The sequence below is a fragment of the Camellia sinensis genome, chromosome 8, assembly GCF_055761805.1.
Source record: "Camellia sinensis isolate YWXY chromosome 8, ASM5576180v1, whole genome shotgun sequence".
NCBI lineage: Eukaryota > Viridiplantae > Streptophyta > Magnoliopsida > Ericales > Theaceae > Camellia > Camellia sinensis.
Window position 1 is genome coordinate 139,748,038 of NC_138968.1, and position 10,052 is coordinate 139,758,089.

Below are 10,052 nucleotides of genomic sequence, written 5' to 3' on the forward strand. Positions count from 1 at the left end.
CATTCAACTTTCGAATTTCTTTAATTCATTCGACATTCAACTTCCAAAAGTAATTTATTTTTTCGGTTTTCAACTTTCAAACAGTAGAGATATTGGCGATTTTCAACTTCCGAAAGCTATGTATATTTTTTTCTCTTTTGTATATTCTTTTTACAATTGTATGCTCATTAAATATATTATTTTTGCAAATAATATGGTTTCTGAATGTCAACAACGCGTTCCACCTACTGCTTCTAATAGAAGACGTAGTGAATTGGATGTTGACCATGAACGGAGATGAGGTCGAGGTCGTGGTCGAGGTCGTGGTCGAGGTCATGGTCGAGTTCCGATAGAATATGATATCCCCAGTGCCAATCACAGTCAAAGTCGTAGCCGAAGCCGAAGACGAGTTGAAGGTGATATGCCTGACATTGCCATGGAGGATGCCCCTTTACCCGATTCTCCTACTGTCTAGGAAAAGGACCTTACTCAAGCTTTTTCAGGTGGACTACTGATCCATCACTACTGCTGAGTTTCAATAGTCATGTCGCTACAGTTGTTTGGCAGGGGAAGGTAAACATTCCTGAGTAGAAGTTAAATTCAATTGTATATGATTTTTTTATGGTGTTATATGGTAATTTCTAATGTGATATTAATTTCTTTTATAGGAACGAGGGCCCCTAAAGTGTCATAGTCACTCTTTGAAGATCCTTGCATGGGAATGGTGGTTAGTAGACAACAACACCATATTCAAAGCCATTATCAAGCGGTCTGGGCTGTCACAGTTAGCTCGTTGCACTTATCGGTTCGTCAACAAGCTTCTAATCTCCAGTTTTGTTGAGAGATGGCAACCGGAGACTTGTTGGTGTTATTAGTTCACTGATTAGTATGTACTCTAGATGTGGGTATTTGGATGAATTTGTAAAAGCTTTCTTGGAAAGGGAAGAAGCCGATGTGGTCTTGTGGAGTTCAATGATTGCTGCATATGGGTTCCATGGGAAGGGAGAGGAAGCCATCGAGCGATTTAATCAAATGGATCAAGTAGGGTTGGATGCAAACGACGTTACTTTTTTAAGCTTGCTTTATGCTTGTAGTCATTGTGGATTGTAAGATAAAGGACTTCAATTCTTTAATTTGATTATAGAAAAGTACGGATTGGAGCCTCGGCTAGAACATTATACATGTGTGGTTGATTTGCTTGGGCGGTCTGGCTGTTTGGAGGAGACAGAAGGTTTTATAAGAACTATGCCTGTAAAGAAAGATGCTATTATATGGAAGACTTTATTATCTGCCTGTAAAATCCATAAAAACGCAGATATTGCTAAAAGGATTGCTGAAGAAGTTCTTAGGCTTGAACCTCAGGATTCGGCTCCTTATGTGCTGCTGTTGAATATTCAAGCCTCTGCTAAAAGATGGCAGGATGTTTCAGAAGTGAGGAAAGTGATGAGAGATAGGAGGGTGAAGAAGGAGCCAGGTATCAGTTGGTTTGAGGTGAAGAACCAGGTTCACCAGTTTTGTATGGGTGACAAATCCCATCCACAATCAATGGAGATTGATATGTACTTGAAAGAACTGACTTGGGAAATGAAACTACAGGGTTACGTGCCTGACACCGGCTCTATTTTACATGACATGGATGCTGAGGAGAAGGAACACAACTTGGCACACCATAGCGAAAAGTTGGCAATTGCTTTTGCAGTGATGAACACCCCAGAGGGTGTTCCAATCCGGGTGATGAAGAATTTGCATATCTGCGGTGATTGCCATGTTGCTATCAAGTACATATCGGAGATACAAAATCGAGAAATTATTGTACGAGATGCTAGTGGGTTTCACCTTTTCAAAGATGGGAAATGTTCTTGTGCTGATTATTGGTAGGGAGATTTTACACTACTTTGGCTGTTTATGGCATCAATTCTTTGTTTTATGTTTTGAACAATGGGATTTTTCTCATTTATTCATGTAACATGATTTTAACTCATCTCATATATGGAAAGAGATGAATTTGTTTTTATACAGACTTGTTGGAAACTTTTTGTTAGTATTTTTCATGTGTTTTACAATAATAGAACAATTATTTTAGTTGCATCGACAACATTCCATTGTGTCAAAGGTGTGGTGTGATTCGGAAAACTTACTTAAAAAGGTACTAGCTACTGGCCTTCTGAGCCATTCAATTAACAAGTTTTCATAATTGCATGCTACATTGCCATGGCAGTAAGAAAAGTTCGTAAGATTTATTAGTTTTTATTGTATTTTTTCTCTTGTTATATGGTCCACATGACATGAACTATTGATAGCTTCTGTTGACCATTAGTGCTCGGCCAAAAGTAAGAGTAATAGACTTGGAATTATCATTGGCCATATAGTTGATTCTCATTCTTTAGAACCGAAGTATAAAAATTTCAAGGACGGTTAAGCATTAAAATCTGATAGAAGTTTTGAGATTCAAATTTTCATTAAATATTGGGATTGCAGTCAAAATTCTTAACAGCAATAGAAAATAAAAAAATCAAGGACTAAATTGGTTTTGAAAATTCTATCTTAAATACACTCAGATGCTTCACCAATTTACATTTAGTGGCGAATCTAAAACTTGTCTTGTGGGGAAGAAAAGGTCTCACCATCTCCTATCCTAAACTACTTGTCTTACCTTTAAATTTATCTTTTAAACTGATTGTTTAGATTTTGTATATTAACAAAATTCAAAATTAAGAAAACCTGTATTAGTTGAAAAATTGGGAAGTAAATCATATTTTAACTTCTCTTATTTAAAAACAGAATTTTTTTAATTGTTTCAATTCTAAAGACTTACATATTCATTAAACTGAGTGTTATTTAATTTCTATTTAATTTAATTTTTATTTTAGTATTATTTTTTTGCATAATGGACAAATGGTGGGTGAGAAACTAAGAATTTGTACCAAAAATACAACTATCACTACGTACATGGAATTCAACCATATAAAAGTACCAAGAATGTACACTTCAGCATGGTCAGGCCTATCAGAGGTTTCCTTAGCCTCATTATTTTCTCCAGAGGTAAGCCCCATTGTGTATTATTTTTTTATTTTTTTGTGGTTTAATTTGGTGTACATAGACTTATTCTATCCATCATTACACACATGTATACATATATACCTCTCTGTGTGCAGGCATGCTCATTTACCTGGAAGTTATGATACACATTGACATTCACATGGGCTCTGTTAGTATATTATTCTATGTTAGTGTATATCAGCTGTTAGTAGGGTATATTTCTTTTCCTTTTACTTTATTTTATTAGTGCACCTTTCGGCTCCTCTCCTATATAGAGGAGTTCAACTGAACCTTTGTAATATATCTATCAATAACATTCAATACAACATTTCAATACACAATTCTTTCTCTTTCTTTATACATAATTCTTTCATGGTATCAGAGCAAAGTTAAGAATCTAATAATTTTGTTCCACCGGCGGGCGGCAGCCTCGCCTTAGCCGCTCGCCGGACCTCAGCCCAGCCAAACAAGCTCCCTCTCTCTTGCTGGTTTTATGTTTAGCAAACTCAACCACTTGCACCGCCATAACAACCATCCATTGACACACACACCGAAGAAGAAGAGAGCAGTTTGTGCTGAACCTGGGGCAAAACCCAGCTTCCTTTTTCTCTCCGCTCCGCCGGTTTCAGTCTCACTCCCCTCCAGCCATGGGAGGCCTGATCAAACCATGCATTCATCACCTCTCTCTCGGTCCCCCCCTATGCATGACCACAGAGCAACACACATAGCTGGACAAAACACACAAGCTCTCTCACTATCACTCTCTTCTCTCTTTCTCTCGTGGGGCATGAGAACACACACAGGGATAGCTTCTTCCAGCCGATTCTGGCCATGACTTCTGGTACACGGGTTCTCTCTTCCGCTGCTACTGAGCTTGCAACGGCCCACCCCCTCCGCCGGAAGCCCCTCCAGCTTCACACCCACGGCAGCAATGACAATGACTCCACTGTTTCCACTAAACCCATCCATCTCTGTCCACACCTGGTTCACTCATCCTTTCCTCCACCAATGCCGGTCCCTCTCTGCATCCCAACAGCATCTATCTCATCGATGAAAACCAAGCATGGCGAGTTCATCTGCGCCTTGTTGAACAAGTCCCTCACTCTTGAAGCCCCCACCCCTATAAACATCTCTATGAACTCTGATCCAGAGAGTGACAAAGACAGGGACTCCTGCTTCCCCGACAATGCCTCTGCTCTCGGGTTCTCTCCCTCTCTCGGCAGTTTTGGGTTAGCGCCTTCACACACACACGGTTTACCGAGGGAGAGCCCACTCACCTTTCTTTTTCCTTTTTTTTTTATTCTTTTATTCCATCTTTTGCACCGCCCACGACCCACTAATTGCTTTGTACATGTCTCTCTTTTCTTTCTCTCTCCCCTGTGACCCACCCAATGCACACCATCCTTCCCCACCCAATGCACACCATCCTTCCCCACACTCCCCAACGACATCATGTTGTTCCCCCTTTCTTTCTTTTATCTCTATCTCTATATATCTATCTCTTTTTTTTTTATATTATATTACACAAAAAAAAAAAAAAAAAACAAAAAAACAAAACCAGGAAAAGCGGCAGACGAACTGTATATAAACTCCTGTGGGTGGTAATTTGGCCCACGGTTTTGATCCAAACCAGCCTCTCGTTTCAACGAGATAAATATATTCTCTAAACTTTTCTATTTTAAAGTATTTTCCACCCATTTCTTTCTTTTCATTCCTTTATCCCATTGGTTTTGTCCCCCTCTTTTCGTTTCTTTTTATTTTCCTCTTCTCTACTGATTTGAATATCCAAATCAAACCCACAAAAAAAAAAAAAAAAAAAAAACCAAACAAACAAACAAACAAAAAAAAAAAAACAGACGAAAATGACTTGCACACCACACTCCTTTTATTTATGTCGGGGCTCACCCCGTTCACCATTTTACATACAAAAAAAAAAAAAAAAAAAAAACAACCACATCCACAGGCGGGATTTTTCTTCTTTACTCTACAGCCAATCTCTTCTTCTTGCCTCCGTCTTGGGCGGCCCTTGCCGGTGTTGCCTCCGTGTTTCCCACTCCACTGGGCACGATCACTACTCCCTGCTCCTCCACTGCAGCATATGGCGGACCTCCAAATCGGAACATCACGGTGGCCTTCCGCTTCAGCTCCTTGTTTTCTGCCCTTAGCACGCTTATCTCTGCTCGCGCATCCTTATACATACGTTGGAGCAGAGCCAGTTGGGAGTTTAATTGCTGCACCTCATTTGTCCTACTCTGCAGCCGGTGCGACAAGTTTGTGACCGCCGTCATGGACTCCACACATGCCTTCAAAGTATACTGATTGGCCTCCACATCCGACTGCACCGCCATTTTTTGCTTCACAGACCGCATCGGAAAGTTCAACGGAGCAAACTCCGGGGCGCTTGGTTGAGGTTCCAGTGCCACCACACCAGTTTTCTCTCTTGTTGTCTCGTTGAGGTCTGGAAAGAGAGTGAGCAGACTCCGGGAAGACGAAGAGGCCATTGTCTGGGAAACAGAGTGTTACAGAATATTACAGAGTTTCTCTCTTCGAACACAAATCTCTCAGCAAAGGAAGAGTTTTTCAGGGAATTTTCAGAAGTTTTTTGTCTGCCTCAGCCTCAGCATCAACCTTGGTTAAATAGCCGAAGCAGCCACGCGCATCGCGCGCCTCTTGACGCCAGACACACGGGCACGCCAGCCAAGGCACTCACGTGCCTCGCCATCATATCTGGCACGCCTTTTGATGCATCGGGCACGCCTTTTGATGGCACGCCTTTTGACAAATTGGGCACACCTTTTGAGGGCATGACTTTTGAGGGCTCGATATCTACATCCATGTATATTTTTTGGGCAGCCTCTATACACACTCATACAGTGTCTTCTACACCGGTCAGCTTTATCAATCCCTTTGTTTCAACCTCAAATAGGTTTCTATCTTCACACCTATTTGAGTTTGAGGGGGGGTTATACACAGTATCATGTATAAGTCGCTCATGGCGCACTCCCTAAGTCGCCCCCTTGGTGCACCACCACAACCTCTGCTACAACGGTCCGACATGACCCCATAAACTGTCCCGACATTGATTCCGGTCAGCTTCTACTACGGTCCGACATGACCCCATAAACTGTCCCGACATTGATTCCGGTCAGCTTCTACAAACAACGGTCTGACACGACCACACAGTGTCTGCTACAACGGTCCGACATGACCCCGTAAACTGTCTTCTACACCGGTTCAACATGACCCCATAAACTGTCTTCTACAACGGTCCGACATGACCCCATAAACTGTCTTCTACATCGGTCTGACACGACCACACAGTGTCTGCTACATTGGTCCGATATGACCTCGTAAACTGTCCTGCTACACCGGTCCGACATGACCCCATAAAGTGTCTCCTACAACGGTTTGACACCACCATACAGTGTCTCCTATCCACTTTTATTTGTCAGTATATTTTTTTTCCTGTTTTGTTACTCTCTTCAAACTCAAGTTGGTTAGTACCTATCCTCCTTGAGTTTGAGGGGGGCTGTTAGTATATTATTCTATGTTAGTGTATATCAGCTGTTAGTAGGGTATATTTCTTTTCCTTTTACTTTATTTTATTAGTGCACCTTTCGGCTCCTCTCCTATATAGAGGAGTTCAACTGAACCTTTGTAATATATCTATCAATAACATTCAATACAACATTTCAATACACAATTCTTTCTCTTTCTTTATACATAATTCTTTCAGGCTCATTGGTCAATCTCTGCCCACAGAACCTGTATAAAATTGCTCCACCTCCCTGATAAGACTTGACTTGTGATGACTTTTGTTCTCCCACCCCCAAGTTTACTCTGATAACTCTTTATAAAGCTAGTAACAAAAGAGCGATAAAAGTAATTCATCAGAGATCATGGCTGGAATAATCATATTTTTGTTTGTTTTCAGTATGTGTTTAGCTAAAAATAATGCCCAAACTTCTGTTGAGGCGGCTGGATCTTCTTCCTTGCCTCCATCATTTGGTCCCATGTTCTACCTCAATTCAACTTTCCCCTCAATTTCGTACAATAATGATTCTAATGGTAGGAGTCTCCTCAGTGAAGACAGCTCAACAACCGTGAGAGCAATCTTCTCAAGAAGGGGAAGTGTTGAGTTTGTTTGTGGATTCTACTGGTTCGGCAGTTGCGCCTATTACTTGTTCTCAGTTGCCATTGTTGGTGGAGGCAATCACAGTGTAGTTTGGTCAACAAATGTCGGCCATCCTGTGAAAGAAGGCGCGACGCTACAACTTACAGTAGATGGAGAATTAGTATTGCGAATTTGGATGGAGACCACGTGTGGTCAACCAATACATTAGCCAAGTCTGTGGTGGGAATGAACATGACAGAATGGGGAAATTTGGTTCTATTCAACAATGAAGGAGCAATTGTTTGGCAGTCTTTTGATTACCCCACAAATACATTGCTTGTTGGGCAGCGGTTATATGAGGATCAAAAACTCTTTTCAAGTTCCTCAAACTTATGGGCTCATGGTTTGTACTTCGCCACATTGAAATTGGCTACAGGTTTTGCTACATACATAGGAGGTAAGGGTCCACCACAAATGTATTATCAGTTGGTGCCAGATCAAACCTCAACCACTAACAGAGGACCATACTATGCAGAGCTTCAACAAGGAGGCTTCCTTGTGAATTTTGGTACATCTCAATCAATGTTTAAAATAAATCCCCTCAATTTTCCTCCACTGTTAGCACTGCATATATAAATTTAGGTAGTGATGGGCATTTGAAGATATTCCATCACAGTAATGCCAATAGGTGGAGGGAGATTGTTGATATGGTTACCCATGATTTAGGTGAATGTCAACATCCTCACCACTGTGGTGAATATGGCTTATGCAGAAAAAGCCAGTGTAGTTGGCCCATAGGCATTGATTGGGTTCGATATTTTGGGCAGACACAGAGCCAAAATGGAAAACGTCGTCAACAGACTCGGCTTCAAATACCCTATATGGGTTGCTCTAGGATTACTTCTTTCTCTTGCCCACGTCCCTTTGACCAGAAGCACTATCTTGTTGAAGTTAGAAATGTAAGCTACTTCGACCTCATCGACAAAGATGCTGCATTTCCAAATATCAGTGACATTGTCAGATGCAGAGAGATCTGTCTGCTAAATTGTTCCTGTGGTGCAGTTTTTTTCAGGTCCAACAATAATGTTTCAGATGGGTATTGTTATATCCCATCCACGGTATTGACAATTAGAGAAGGGCCAATCCCAAACCACAGTTTCGCATCTGCAACATTTGTCAAGGTCCAAATTCCCTATAAGGCAGCAAACGGACAAGTAGAAGGCACTGTGCCTGACACTTCTCCACCAGCTTCACTTTCAAGAAATCGAAGAAATTTAAAAGCAATAATAGCATCGTTGTGTGCTGGTGCCCTTTTAATTTTTGTTGTTATAATTGTTACATGCTTTGTGATGTTGCGCCCAAGCTGCTCAGAGGACGGAGAGGACTGTATGAAGCAAGTTCCAGGAACTCTAATGACGTTTTCATATGAGCAGCTGTGTTGCAACATAAGATTTTAAGTAGAGATTGGGAGGTGGAGCATTTGGAACTGTGTTCAAGGGATGTTGGAAGATGGCACTCAGATTGCAGCGAAGCGTTTGGATAAATTGCGCCAAGGGATGAAGGAATTCTTTGCTGAAGTTGAGACACTTGGACACATACACCATGCTAATCTTGTGAGGTTGATTGGGTTTTGTGCAGAAAAAGCTTGCAGGCTTCTAGTATACGAGTATATGACTAATGGCCCCTTGGATAGCTGGATTTTCTAGAATAATCAGAGACCTTGCCTCAATTGGCTAGCTCGGAAGAAGATTATACTTCACATAGCCAAAGGGCTGGCTTACCTGCATGAAGAATGCCGGCAGAGAATAATTCACCTCAATATAAAGCCACAAAACATTCTCTTGGATGAAAATTTTAATGCCAAAAATCTCTGATTTTGGGTTATCCAAGTTGATAAACAGAGACAAAAGCCATGTTCTGACCACAATGAGAGGAACTCCTAGATATATTGCTCCAGAGTGGCGACAAGCAAGAGTCACCATCAAAGCTGATATTTATAGCTTTGGAATTGTTCTTCTTGAGACAGTTGGTGGCCAGAGAAACTTTGACAGCACACTGTCAGAATCTAGAAAACATCTGCTTCAAGTGTTGCGGGAGAAGGCTGAGTATCAACTATATGGTGGAAAACATAGATGGAGTCAAACGATATCATGCTGAGGAGGTGGTCAAGATGATAAAGATTGGAGCTTGGTGTTTGCAGAATGATCAGTCAAGAAGGCCTTCCATGTCTATTGTGGTTAAGGTTTTGGAGGGATTGATGGAGGTGGATACAAACTTCAACTACAACTTTACGTATGAAATGGCATCTTCTTCGACAATCAACAGCCATGCTTCCATAGCACCCCCAGCTTCAGTTCTTTCTAATCCTTGATGAAAGCAGCAATTAAGGTAACCGAGTAACTTATGTAACTCAGTTCTGAATTTTGATTATTTGGACAAGTTGGACTAGATTACATGGTACTATTAGTTCATGATTAAATGTTCTTTGATTACCAATCCTTTAGGATTATATGTTCTATCCTTCATCTGGAATGCTCCTAGATTAAGAAGCGAGTAATAGAATCATATCATATCCCATGTTTATTTGAAATCAATAGACATGGATTACATGGTGTAATGACTATAGTTTGAGGATATTTTGATATTTTAACTGCTAAATCTAAACCCCTGTCAATCCCCCATTTTCGTATCCCACCGTCCTCGAGGGACTCAATAGTCCCTCAAATGGAGGATATACAGTTTGGGAGGACTGTTAATCCAAAAGTCCACTTTTATATCTGTCACGACCCCAAACAGCCCCTAGTAGTTTGGTGCCGTGATGGCCAGTAATCCGGGATTACCGAAGGCCAACTTACAAAATTCACACACAATCAGAGTATAGATATAGGGGGCTCATAAGCGCGGAAGCAATAATCTAAAA

At 41.1% G+C, this 10,052-nt stretch overlaps 2 pseudogenes; both read left to right on the plus strand.

Annotated features, from left to right (window-relative positions):
* Positions 1 to 927: 927 nt before the first annotated feature.
* On the plus strand, positions 928 to 1,857 carry LOC114260069 (pentatricopeptide repeat-containing protein At2g41080 pseudogene; annotated as a pseudogene).
* Positions 1,858 to 7,384: 5,527 nt separating this feature from the next.
* On the plus strand, positions 7,385 to 9,503 carry LOC114260068 (G-type lectin S-receptor-like serine/threonine-protein kinase SD2-5; annotated as a pseudogene).
* Positions 9,504 to 10,052: the final 549 nt, after the last annotated feature.